Source organism: Anser brachyrhynchus, assembly GCF_964034855.1.
Source record: "Anser brachyrhynchus genome assembly, chromosome: 2".
In the NCBI taxonomy this organism is placed as follows: Eukaryota; Metazoa; Chordata; class Aves; order Anseriformes; family Anatidae; genus Anser; species Anser brachyrhynchus.
In genome coordinates this window covers 9,404,892-9,418,071 of record NC_137695.1, presented here as the reverse complement: position 1 = coordinate 9,418,071, position 13,180 = coordinate 9,404,892, and the positions used below count along the sequence as shown (strand labels likewise).

General features: G+C 40.5%; 1 long non-coding RNA gene across 1 annotated transcript; it reads right to left on the bottom strand.

The window, feature by feature from the left end:
• Positions 1–1,152: 1,152 nt before the first annotated feature.
• Positions 1,153–4,397, bottom strand: LOC308190694. Its single transcript, XR_013947454.1, has 3 exons — positions 4,357–4,397; positions 4,143–4,248; positions 1,153–3,890 (listed from the first exon to the last, which is right to left on the bottom strand). It is a non-coding gene; the product is annotated as an uncharacterized lncRNA (long non-coding RNA).
• Positions 4,398–13,180: the final 8,783 nt, after the last annotated feature.

The following is a 13,180-nucleotide window of genomic DNA, read 5'->3' as shown; positions in this document are numbered from 1 at the left end:
TTGTGAAGAAATATACAATGACTTACTTCAGATCATTACCCACATGTTACAGGAGCTACCAGCTTTCACTGTATCAAAAATAATTTTGCCAACATATCCAAGGGTTAGGAGGGCCTTGTCAAACATGAAGATATGACATGTCTCCAGTATTGCCCTTGGCATTTGCATTCATATTCGCTTGGGTTATGGTCAACTGGTGCAATGTAGGAAAATGAAAAACAAGAACAGCAATGGGATTAAGAAAATCAGTATGCCAAACCAAAGAACTAAAATAGAAAAACTCCTCTTTCTCTTTTCTCCAGTAAGAGAAGTTATTAAGAAGACTTACTCTGTGCTTGTCTCTGCTGCAGTGGTGCGGTAGGAGTGATTGTCATCTCTAGCAAATGGAAGGAGTGTCTCTTGCCACAGGCTTTGTGGGAGAGGCAAGGGATTGGTAGGTGGTGAGTGAACAGTGTTTTGCAACACCAGTTCCTAGTGATTCACTGACTTCCAATCTTTCTCTACTTTTTTGTTCCTGGAGGACATGTCTTGGGAGAAGCAACTCAGAAGATCACCTTGGACATTGTCTAAAAAGGTTTTGTTGTATGTTGACAATGCTTTTAGTATGTCAATATAACAACAGTCCTGCTACAAGATGGCAAACTATGCCACTTCTCAACTGTGGGATTTCATCAATTTCAATTAAACTAATTATTAGATTTCATCCACATATGCTATGTACTCAAGCTACCTCACCAGTTATGGGTCAAAAGCCTGGAAAAATAATTGAGTTACTGAGTATCAGAAGTTCAAGGTAAACAGGTGAATTTATTCATATTTCGTTTCACAGGTAGTAGGTTTACCTAATGCTAACTTGGACCACATCTACAAATGATGGTGATAAAAAAACACTCCTATGTTTCAGTTGATACACATCAGAGAACTCCCCTACCAAACCAAAAACCACACTCAAACATGTTCCTGGGAGAAAAGTAGGCTAAAGATATAGTCTCTCTACATCCAGACAGGACCTGTTCACTGTGGCTGGTGAAGATGATTATCTCAGATTCAAAACCATTAGGAATAACCTTTCCAGCTGCCTGAAAGACTATGACTGTTCTTAAAAATATAGCAGCTATTGCCTATACACAGCTATTATTTTCAAAGATGGTATTAATTTGGGGAAAGTAATTTTTTGTTTATTTTATAGTTCAAGAAGTAACTTTATTACAGCAATGAAGGGTAGTGGCCAAGGGATAAGTTTCTATATGAGTCAAACATGTTCACAAAATTACCACATTTTGAATATAGAAAATAACAGCATTATGCCAAATAAAAACAGTGACTCTCTTATTTGTCAGTGGGATCCACTTTACTACCATAGGTCTTTCTACCTGATTAGTTCTTTTCTCATTTTTCTTTGTAACAAATCTTTTTTGTTGTATGTGGTAAAAGCTGGCTGACATTTCTTCACTCTGACTCCAGTCCTGCAGCAATCTGTAGGACAGCCCATTGACACAGAAGACCCTATTCAAAAAGCGTGTTTGAAGTACCTGATGTATGTCTCTACCATTCTTCTGAAGCAGACAGTCCACTGACGTGTGAACAAGTGCAGCAATGCAATACTAGGATTTCAACAACACTCTTTGAGTATTTACTCTAGAACACATTACCAAATCTACATTCATCAAAATAAGCAACTGTTTGTGTTAATACATATGTTTTTGGGTTCACATACAAAGGAGCTTCCTTTCTAAACAAGGTGGACTGGATTCATGATGATAGCCTGCATGAGGAGCACTACAGGGAGGATGACCTGAGATGGGCAGCAGCAACAATGCTAACCTTATCCTGTCTTCACAGCACTTCCACAGCATCGGGGGACTTTTGGCTTTTAATTGAGTTAGGCACAACTGTAGCTCCATGGTTATCTTCATCATGAAACAGAAAATATTTAAAATAGTACCTCTCTCCACACCTCCCCATTCCCTGCCTACACCTTTTTGTTTCTCCATGCATTTGCAAGGTGACTGACTGAGACCTTTTTTCAATTTAGCGTAGAGGATTGTTCTTGATTGGTACAACTTGCATACTCAGTGCTGCTTGGAAACCACAAATCAGAGTAGGGCCTTTGCCAGATACCGTGCAAATGCACAGCTAGAAAAGGTCTTGCGAGAGTACTTTACTGAGGCCACAAAGAAAATCAGAGTCAGTGCAGAAGTGAGCACGGATTCCCAGAGGAGCACCCCTACCATTTAGACCTGGATCGTGACTTTGCTATGGATATTTACTTGGTTGTTTACAGCCTTTCAGGATCAAAACCTTGGATTGCTTTGGTCACAAGTTTGGTAGTGGCCACTGTAAAACTGTGCCTCCTGAAAGAAATAGATCCTCAAAGCATAGTGAAAGGTCTTGAAATAAGACGAGCATTGCCAAGCCAACCATATTCCTAGGATACACTTCCTCACTGCATGGATGATGAAGCCCTGGCCCAGGCTGCCCAGAGGCTGTGGGGTCTCCTCCTTGGAGAGCTCCAAAAGCCGCCTGGCCATGAGCCTGGGCACCCTGCTCTGGGTGGCCCTGCTGGAGACAGGGGTTTGGACCAGGTCATCTCCAGAGGTGCCTTCAAACATCAACCATTCCCAAAAGTGAACTCTTGATCTTATAATTGGAACCACTAGGCTATTATCACACAACATACCCATGAAACCCCTCTTTGCAAGCATACTTTTCTCATAATTCCTTATGAACCTTATGCCGGGCTAATCAACAAGACATTAAAACTGCAAAGGCAGCACGTTGCTTCCCCTCAATGGTAGCCAATTTGCCCAAAAAGCATGACCGTATTTGCCTCAAAAGAGTTAATGGCATTACTTGCTGCAGCTTTTCATAGAAAGCTAACCTTGCAAGCTCGCCTTGTCAATCCGAGCTGTTGTTTTATCTGTGGCGGTGAGGAGTGGGTGGAGCTGAGAGCACAGCTGAAATGTGAACTCCAGCAGACACAGACAAGAAAGTGTTTGCAGCCGCTGTCTGTTTGGTGCAAAGTTTTGGTTCATTAGCCCTGAAATGTTTCACTAACAGAATGCTTCTGGTATGCTGTAAACAAACTGTAAGTGCCCTCGCATGCAACAGCACTCTGTCAAAAATGAAAGTGGTTTATTCTCTTTTCTAAAATATTTAAAAAGTCAGTGACAAACTTTAGTAATGATCATGTTTGTGTAACTTAAAGAAAAGGCTGACAATGTGGTAACAAGCAACTAAATCTGTATCTATATATTTTTTTTTCCTTTCTAGTTCTCGCAGTGCTATGGTTTTGTTTGTGGCTCAGAAATACATTTCTCTCCACCTTTTTAATCATTTTCCAAATGTAGTAAAAATATGAATAAATAAATAAATAAATCACTGTATATTTAAGTATTCTTAAAATTATTAAGGGCCAAACCCTCTTTCTACATTTGATCTGAACTAGTTCATGCCCATCCCTGGTCTTGTACATAAAGGTCAAACACTGCAAGTCTTACTCTGTAAAGCTTTCAGTTAAGGCAGACATTTTTTGTGGTACATGTGCACAAGTTCCATCAAACCAAACTGAAGACAGACAGAATTTTGCCAGAAAAAAAAAAAAAAAAAAAAAAAAGACTTTGGAAGGACAGATTATTTTGGATCAAATAAACAGAAAAAAGAAAAAAAAAAGACGTAAACAAACAAAACCTGACCAGTATCATAGCTCAGATTTTAAACTCTAAATTCTACCTTCTCTTGAGATTAGAGAAAATTTTGCCTCTTTTCCCAGGCCTTATGATATTTGTTCACATATTTTGAAAACACCGTGTCCTCGTTCAGGGCAATGAAGAAGTCAAAAATGCTCTAACACAATAAAGCTCACTGTTCTCCTTGAAGTACTTGAACCCCTGGAAAAAAAAAAAAAGGGCAATTTTTTTTCTGACTCTCTTTAGTTGCGGACAGCAATTAAGTTAATAAAAAGTTAGCATGCAAATAAGATACCATAAAAGAGATTTCATAATATTTTGAAAATGTATGCCTCTGTAGTGTGAATTTCTTTTTTTAAATGGTTTGAGTGAAATGACAGATAGATAATCCCATGTATTAGCATTAAGAGGGGTTGGAGAAGAGGGCATAAATCCAAGCAATTCCTAAATTACCTCAGATGAATCAGCTAGGCCTAGATCCTTTGCAGCAAACCTAAACAGGTTTTTAGCTCCTTCTTTTATGGAAGAGTTTGAAAGAACAGCAGCATTGCTAGGTTAGCTAACACACAGAAGGGTAGCATAGGTTGAGAGTAATTGCTGAATTCAGATATGTTTAGCAGAGATGAAAGTCTCTCTGCCCAGGCTCAGCATGATGGCATCTCAGCACCTCCTGAAGCCTTTGCTGGTGTGCCCGTTTCCATCAAAGACAAACAGCAGCAACTGCCTTTCAGGGTCTGTGGCTGTTTATTAGAGCAGGTATGCCTGTGACTCAGATGTACCTATTCCCACCTGGAAAAGTCTGTGACTGGGGGTCACAGCAAGTACCATGAGAAATGGGGATTAACCCTGTGAGCCTTCAGTTCAGCTGAATTTCCAGTGATGTCAGCAATAATGCTGTCTACAGAACTGGGTCCTTTGCTATGAACCTTTTCTTCAGGAAATAATTGGATTTTGTTTCATCAAGCTATGTTTGCTGGGGGTAATTTCCCTTTCAGATAGCTTTAGAAGGAGAAACAGGAATGGGATTGGGGAGGGGGAGTAGACAGGGGGGAATTTGGCCTTAAGTCTTTACTGTGTAGGTGACCATACAACACTTTATTTGCATATCTAGCACTTAAAGGGTTACGCATGTAATTATTTAACGTAACTCCGAATAAGCTGTTTGATTTTCTTTCATCATGAGCCAAACATTAGGCTTCGAAAGGAATTCCTTTAAACTTCAATAATATAAAGGCACATGGCAATGTGAAAGTTACAACTCTAGCTTAAATGAGTCAGACATAAAAGTATTTATGACTGATATTCTCTGAATATACCAACTTCAGGCACTTTAAAGTCTATTTCTGCTGTACAAGAATAGGTAGAGGAATATCAGCCATTGCACATCCGCAGAACCCTTACTTTCAAGCAAAGCAGAGTCCAGTCCCTAAACTTTTTTTTTTTCTCCTAAGAAAAAAAAAGAAAAAAAAGACATGGCAAGCTACACCAGGCCATCAGCACCTGAAGCAAGTAAAAGCAATCCTTTTATGAACTTCCCACCAGTTATTTGTTTTGTGAGGCTCCTGGAGAAAAAGAATACAAAAAAAAAAAATCTAGTGAAAAAGCCATGCGTCCCAGTGAAAAGCATTGCACATGAAAGAGAGAAAGAAATGAACTGAATGTTGTTTTTCTTGATGAAATAGCAGATTGGATTTTAGGCTTTTTACAAACTATAGCACAGGTGATCATCATTTGTTCTGTCAAAAGCATTTTCAACGACATGACCAGAACAATGTGGCTGTGATTACAAGGATCAGCATGGATTGAAAGATACTCAGGGCATTTACCAAAGGGATATTTATAGCGCTGCTAAAGAAGTTCACTTTTTTAAACAGACTCACAAATTCTAGGAACAGAAGATTGGAAATCAGGATTGTTCCATTTGTTTTTGCACTGGCTATGCTAACGAGCACAGCCACGTCCTCTGACAAGCGAAGGCTGAACATGCTGGTTAAAATGTTATTGTCATGAAGTCAAATCCAAATGCTGAAGAGGAAAATTGAGACAGTTTTCATTGTGAACTTTGATGTGAAGCATCACAGTTTTGGAGGACAGCCATACCTTTGATCTTGCAGAAATTGTGAGGAATCAACCACCTTGAATCCCAGTTGTTCAGCAGGTGATTTATAATGCTATAATATGACTAAAAGGACTTTTCCAAAAGTCATTTAACAAGCTAAGGAGAAAAAAAATAATGACACAGATTTTAACAGAAATTTAAGCAATTCTGGTGGCACGTAACTTAAAGTTCATTGTAGACTCAGTTTTCTGGGAGAAACTGAGGTATTCAAGTTTAAAGATAAGCCTGCCTGTCTCCTAACCATGCTGAAATAGATGAATGTGGCTGCTAGGGTGCCTTGGCCATGCAGATGGCCATGGGGGTAGCATCATGCAATGCAAGGAGGAGGTAGAGCCTGAGGGAAGGAACGCATCCTGATGGCAGACCTACTTCCCAAATCCTGCCTTCAGCAGGAGAGAGTGGAGAACAGCTGCAAGGCAATGACTGCTGACTTTAATTCTCTCCATTAGTGGATCATTACCAAATGAGAGGGTTAATAAGAGGGGGGATTGCCTTTACTGTAAAGGGATGTCCCTACCCTTATGCAGATCCCTGATGGGTTGGGAAGCCCTCGCTGACAGCAGCCCTCAGGAGCTGCTGCAAAACTTCAATGGCATGGCTAGTAATGGGAATGCGGGGAGAGGCATCCCCTCTCTGCCCTCCAGGACAAACAGAGACACTTCCCCAGGCAGCTTATGCTAGGTCAGAGAGGAGGCTGTGGGGTCCAGGACCTCCTGCCTGCAGTGTGGTGCTCCACATCCCCTGGCCTCCTGCCCACATTAAAGCCCGTGGCACTGCCATGGGTGTCCTTCCATGTACCCTTGACCAGCAAGTCTTTCAAATATGACTGAAGTGAGCAGAAGCTTTAGATATGGGACCTCTTCTTTTAAAGATGCTTAATGAAATTAATTTCTCAATAGCATTTCTGCTTGGACTTGAGCAAGTACAGAGATGGGTGAGTGTTTTCAGCTGCCTGACCAAACTAGAAAAACAAACACGGAAACAAGGGTCATCATATTAATCTGGAGAGGAAGGAGTTTGTTGTTATACTTTTTTTGAGCAATTCTTAATTTAAATTCTTCCTTCAGAACATAAGCAATACCTGTAATGAATTTTTATTCAATGAGTAACTGATATCTGTTTTTGAAATTGTTTTTTTTTTTTTTCAAAATTGTTCACCTCATTTAACCCGATTTCACCAGTAGTTTCAGACAATCTCAAACAATATTTTAAGGGTACAGAATATTCCCACAAAAATTGTCTAGCTCTAGTTAGAACATCAGCTCCTTAAAAGCACGCATGCATTACAGATTTCTTTTTTTTTGTTTTTTCATAGTTTTATCTTACTTGAGCACCAAGTCTTGAAATTCCTCATGAAAATTAGTTGTTTTCTTTACTTTCAGAGCTGTGTTTCTTACAACTTTGGATCTGCCTTCCCAGAAAACTTTGCTAGTTTAAGTTTCCAATTTTTAGAAGAGTCTGTCTGGATAAAATTACTACCTGTAGCCTACAGCAAATGTTTTTGTTTGTTTGTTTGTTTGTTTTTACTGTAATGGATTTTTTTTTCTTTGTATTTTTGGAGATTCAGATAATACAGGTTTAGCAATACAAAATTTCGGAGTGCTTTTTAGATTCTTTTGCCAGAAAAAATTCCTGTGAAAATACATGCTAGGCATGTCTTAAGAGAAATTATATACAAGAACATGACTTGATCAGCATCCCAGTGAAATATGGGATATTTTTCAGCTAGGGAGTTAATGGATGATGATACTATATTTGGCCAGCAAAAATAATGACACACTTTCCCCTGGTCTACAAGAACTACTCCCACATTGATTTTAACTTAATATCTCCCTCATTAGGAACCTGCACAGAAGTTTGGCAGAAATACCCAAGACACTTATTGGATCATTCGCTGGTAATAATAGATATTGCCTTTTTTTTTTTTTTTTTGAATGTACAGGCTAGTCATAAAAAGGATAGCTTTGAAACAAAAGCTTTTTACAAAATACAGATTTTTATCAACTCCATCACTGTTGAGGTTAAATATTTTATGGAGCTAAATAAAACTTGGACTTCTCCACTTTCACATTGCGGGATGCAGTAAAAGCTTAAGAGCCTGATTTGCCCCGCTGCTGAACGACTTCCATTATGCATCAAATGCCCTTCACTTCACAGTATACTCCGACTGTGATACGATCAGACTCCCAAAACCCAGAGACCTGAATATACAATTTCAAAATGGATAAGTCCACACCAGTAGCAGGGAGTGTCTCTTCTGGGGACCCGCTGTGGTTGAGAGAACCAAATCTGCACACTCACCAGCCAAAATGCCATAAAGCACTCAGGCTTTTGCTTAAAGTAAGCCAAGCAATTAATTACATTTCTACTTAACAAACAATCTGTTTTAATTCCATTGAATTCTACAGGATGTAAGTACTGGCTTAAGTGCTAAATTTGAGCCTTGGACATGTCAGGCCAAATAAGCACTGGCACCTGAGTGCCTTAGCTCTTCTGATGGGTAATGAAGGTATCAAACTCATCCCACAGCCAGTGGACCAGTAAGACACTCAGATGATTGCTCTTGTAGCCAAGAAAGCAACCAAACTATTTAATGGTGACACAATTGAGACTAATAACTTGACTAATAACTCATTGCTTGATTGTTTTTTTAAGTGCACTTGTGAAAATTAAAGCTCTGGGTCTGGGGCATGAAACCATTATCTATACAACAACTCACAGAGAGGGTTATCTAATAACATGAGAAATCTATTAGACTCAGTGGAAGCAAGAACTGAAGGAAATAAATCATGCAATAATGGTAAATCAGATCTCTAATTATGGTCCTGCATAGGAGGCCAGAAGAGAAATATGTCCGTAGGACTACTGTGTGGTGTTTCTCATTCTCTCTTCTGTTAGAAACATTCAGTCATATCCTCCTGCCTTAATTCCATCAATCCCACAGTAATTTCTAAACAACACTGGCATCCTTGAGAAAACGTTAACTAAAAAAAAACAATGCAAGTTATTTCTTCTAAACTGCTAACAGACCAAGATCCTCACACACTTTTCTCTGCCTCTGGGGCTGAAAATCCTTGCACCTAAAGCCTATGTGGTCAGGGAGCTTTGATCCCTGTGCAGCTCCTCTGTAACTGACCAACTTTTCCAGTGGTGGAGACAAGCCCCCTGCTATCTTCTGTTCCTACCCACTCTTGAGTCTTGGTGCAATGTCCAAGGAGTGTGTTAAGGGTCAGATTCATCTCACCTAGCTTGAGTGTCTAGAAGTTAGGCAACAGGACTTCCTCTGTAGTCCCTGGAGGAAGACTGGCACTCTCCATGGACTAAGGAGAGGTGTGATATTTGGCTTTCCCACTCCTACTGCATAACTTGAGGACACATCCTTCTCCAAAGTATACTTCAACGTATATTCAGCAGCATATACTGGATGAGAAGTAAGACCTCAGCAGCATGTACTGGATGAGCAGCAGACCTCAGCAACATATACTGGACGAGCGGTAAGAAACTATCTATGTAAACTATGAACTTGATCATGAGCATCACCAGTCAGCAGTGTGTGCTTTCTGAACGAACTCCACAGACCAATAGTAACTTTTTTTTTTTTTTTTTCCCCCATGAGTCTGAGGACACTGAGTACTTGGTTGTTGTCCTGGTTGAAAATATTTGACATATTTTCACACCAACTGGGTATGCTCAGAAATGAACCTGACTCAGTAGAAATGCAGCACAAAAATCATTGAAAGCATCAAAATAAAAATAAATAAACCACAGACTGGCATAAATAATAGTGCTTAAAACATCATCAAACTTTTAATTTTAGCTCCAAAAAACTGTTGAGGACTTAGTTTGTCAGGAAGCCGCATGATGCCCTTTGCTTTATGTTAGCCACTTTTGCATGCACAACTGTTTTCTTAGACACTCACTTTGGTCCAAATCTCATTCCAATTTCATTCCATGGTAATCAGCATTTCTCACTGACAGGAGGCATCTCAGTAGGATTGTGGTTTTCCATTTAGAGATCTGTTCAGAGGTCTGCACATTTGTCAAACTGTTCTCAGATGGCTTCCTCCACCTGGGTGAAAGAGGAAGCAAGGACACAGTGGGTTCACTGCAGAGAAGAACTGTTCCCCTCCCTGCCATCCTGTAAGAAGCAAAGTCCTCAAAGTTGACTTACTCTGTATCTATATTGCCAAGGAAATGCTGCAATTCACATTAAATAAAATAGACTTGAGGCCAAATGTCATGATCTGGTCAAATACATGTCGCACAGCTCTTGGCTCTGGGTTTCTTCTGGACTGTATGGTCCTGCTGCTGTGGGCACTAAGATGTAATGATCATTGTTGGTGTCTACTTCCGTATCTTCAAGGGTGTTTTTTTCTTAAATAATTTGAGGGCTGCATTGTTGCCCATCAAGGTAGTGTTTTCATAGCATGAATCCTTTGGTAAGAATTGTTTTCATTGGCAATGGTACACAAATATGTACAGGTATTTAAGGGTACGAAATCTTCTGTGGTGCTGCTGAAGGATGGTGTAAGGTGGAGGGAACTCAAAGTGTTTTTATCTCACTCATATTGCCTCTTGGGAATGGCACATTTCCCTGACAGGACCTAGGAAATGACTAGTGGGGTGCCAATGTGCAATGGAGCAGCATGGACGGTGGAGGACTCTGGCTTAGTCTGAGTCTGAGCTCTGGCACTGTTTCATTTGCAAACATTGACATAGCCACAGAGATAAGGTTGTCCTTAACTACAAGCTAAGGCCAGTTCTCACCTACAAAAGAGGTGACCAGCCACTCAGCACTCCAAAGGACATGTTCATATGGGTACTGAATGCTTAGAAGGGGTTTACACCCCTATTTCTGTTGAAACATTTGTGCCTACAAGGAAATAACTGAGAAAAGGTGGTTCTTGAAAGATGAAACTTCTATATGATGTACAATTCTATGATGTATATAGGACTTTATGCTCTTTCCTTGCACCAAGGCAAATTTAGCTGGATTTTTGCACAGTATATCTGAAAACTGGAAAAAAAAAATACTAACCCTTTAATGGAAACCTTTTCCATTTACACAGGAATAAAACAGAATAAACTCCACATTTCCACACTCACATATTACTGTAGACATAAAAATATTCCTGTGGGATCACACAGTCAGAAATCACCTACTCAGGGGGATATGAATGATGACTTCAATAGAAGATGGACATAAATTTTAATTAGTTGGTTATTTGATCTTGTGTTTTTAGTGATGGAGGATCTCAGAAGGGAATTAAGTATGCTTAAGAGTGAAATTGCTTAGAACCAAAACACACTGCAAGGTAAGTTAGATACCACTAAATTAAAAGAAACTTTGCACCAATTAGAGATACAATAAAATACAAATGGCAATTACAATTAACCAATCAAAAATTACAAGGGAGATCAAACTGACTATGGGGATAACTAAATTTATCCCTGACTTAATCAAACCTGCTAAGTATTTTCAAGTAGATTTGAGAAAAAGTATTAATATTCCTGGGAACATTTGCTCCTGGAAGAGACAATTTAGGAATAGAAAAACTAGGTCCAGTCTTTTTGCTTTAATGTGTTTTTCATTGCATTTTGCCTTCTATTTATATATCCTAAGCAAAGCATCTCTTGCATCATTTATATACCTTGCTTGCTCTCTCCGGTATCCCAGTCTTTTCTCCTACTGTCTATTACCTTATGTCAGGAATACCTCTAAAGTTATCACAGCTTCAGAGAAGAGAGAACAAATTATTTATTCTTTTATAGTTTTGCAATCAATACGATTCCGTATGTGCGGCTTAGCATGAGGCTGGGCACGTAGGACTGCAGCCTGCTCTGAAAAGCGAGTCTGGACCAGGAAAGACACTCGTGCTCCAGCCAGCAATCACCCACACTAGGAAGCTGCTGGCTCGGCGCGTGCCACAGCTGTGACCAGTGCCAAGTAGCTCATTTTCCTTGACAAGGTCTGGGCACAGCTCAGGGGTCGGTGCAGAGCGGGGCCTGCTGCCAACGAGCAGCAGGGATGCAGCAGCTCTTCTGAAGCTGGAGAAAACTAAGCCGCATGGGCTTGAGCCATGCCTGGCCATGCCAGCTGGCCTCTGGGCCAAAGAAATCTCCTGTTTATTTACTACTTGTTGTGGTTTAACCCGGCTGGCAGCTAAACACCACACAGCCGTTCGCTCACCCTCCCCCCTCCCTCTCTGGGATGGGGGGAGAGAAACGGGAAAGTGAAGCCTGTGAGTTGAGATAAAGACAGTTTATTAAGACAGGAAAATAATAATAACAATAATAATAATAATAGTGATAATGGTAATAGTATTAACAATAATAATGTGTAAGAAAACAAGTGATGCACAATGCAATTGCTCACCACCCGCTGACCGATGCCCAGCCTATTCCCGAGCAGCCGGCCCCCCACCCCGGCCAGCCACCCCTATATATTGTTTAGCATGACGTCAGATGGTATGGAATACCCCTTTGGCCAGTTTGGGTCAGCTGTCCTGGGTCTGTCCCCTCCCAGCTCCTGCTGCACCCCCAGCCTGCTCGCTGGCAGGACAGAGCAAGAAGCCGAAAAGTCCTTGGCCTGGTGTAAACACTGCTCTGCAACAATTAAAACATCAGCATGTTATCAGCGCTCTTCTCATCCTAATCCAAAACATAGCACCCTACCAGCTACTATGAGCTACTTAACTCTGTCCTAACTGGAACCAGGACAGATATCCACCCCTTATTCCATACCATTTATGTCATGCTCAGGTTACACTCTGTCCAATACATTCTAATTAATCACCATTTTCATCTATGATATATAGCAATCATGGTAGTGATGACATACATTATTATATAATAATTAACATACTACAATTCAACTCATGGGCTATTCTCACCCAGTATCAAATCCCCTTGAGGTACACACCGGACCTCCCCATTCTTTTGCATTACCCACCAAGTGCATCCAGGTCCCTGAGCAAAAGCAATTCCACGAATGGGTTTGCCTTTTCCTGAGGCAGGAGTAGCCCAGACTGTTTTACCCAGCATGTTTCTTACGTGCACTACAGGAACTTTATCCCCTTCTACAGTGCGTAACAGGTTTGATTGGGCAGGTCCAGCTCGGTTGGCAGATCCCCTGGTATTGACTAACCAGGTGGCCTTTGCCAAATGTGTATCCCAATTTTTGAATGTCCCAGCACCCATTGCTTTCAGTGTAGTCTTCAACAGTCCATTGTATCGTTCAACTTTTCCAGAGGCTGGTGCATGATAGGGGATGTGATACACCCACTCAATACCATGTTCTTTGGCCCAAGTGTCTATAAGGTTGTTTCGGAAATGAGTCCCGTTGTCTGACTCAATTCTCTCTGGGGTGCCA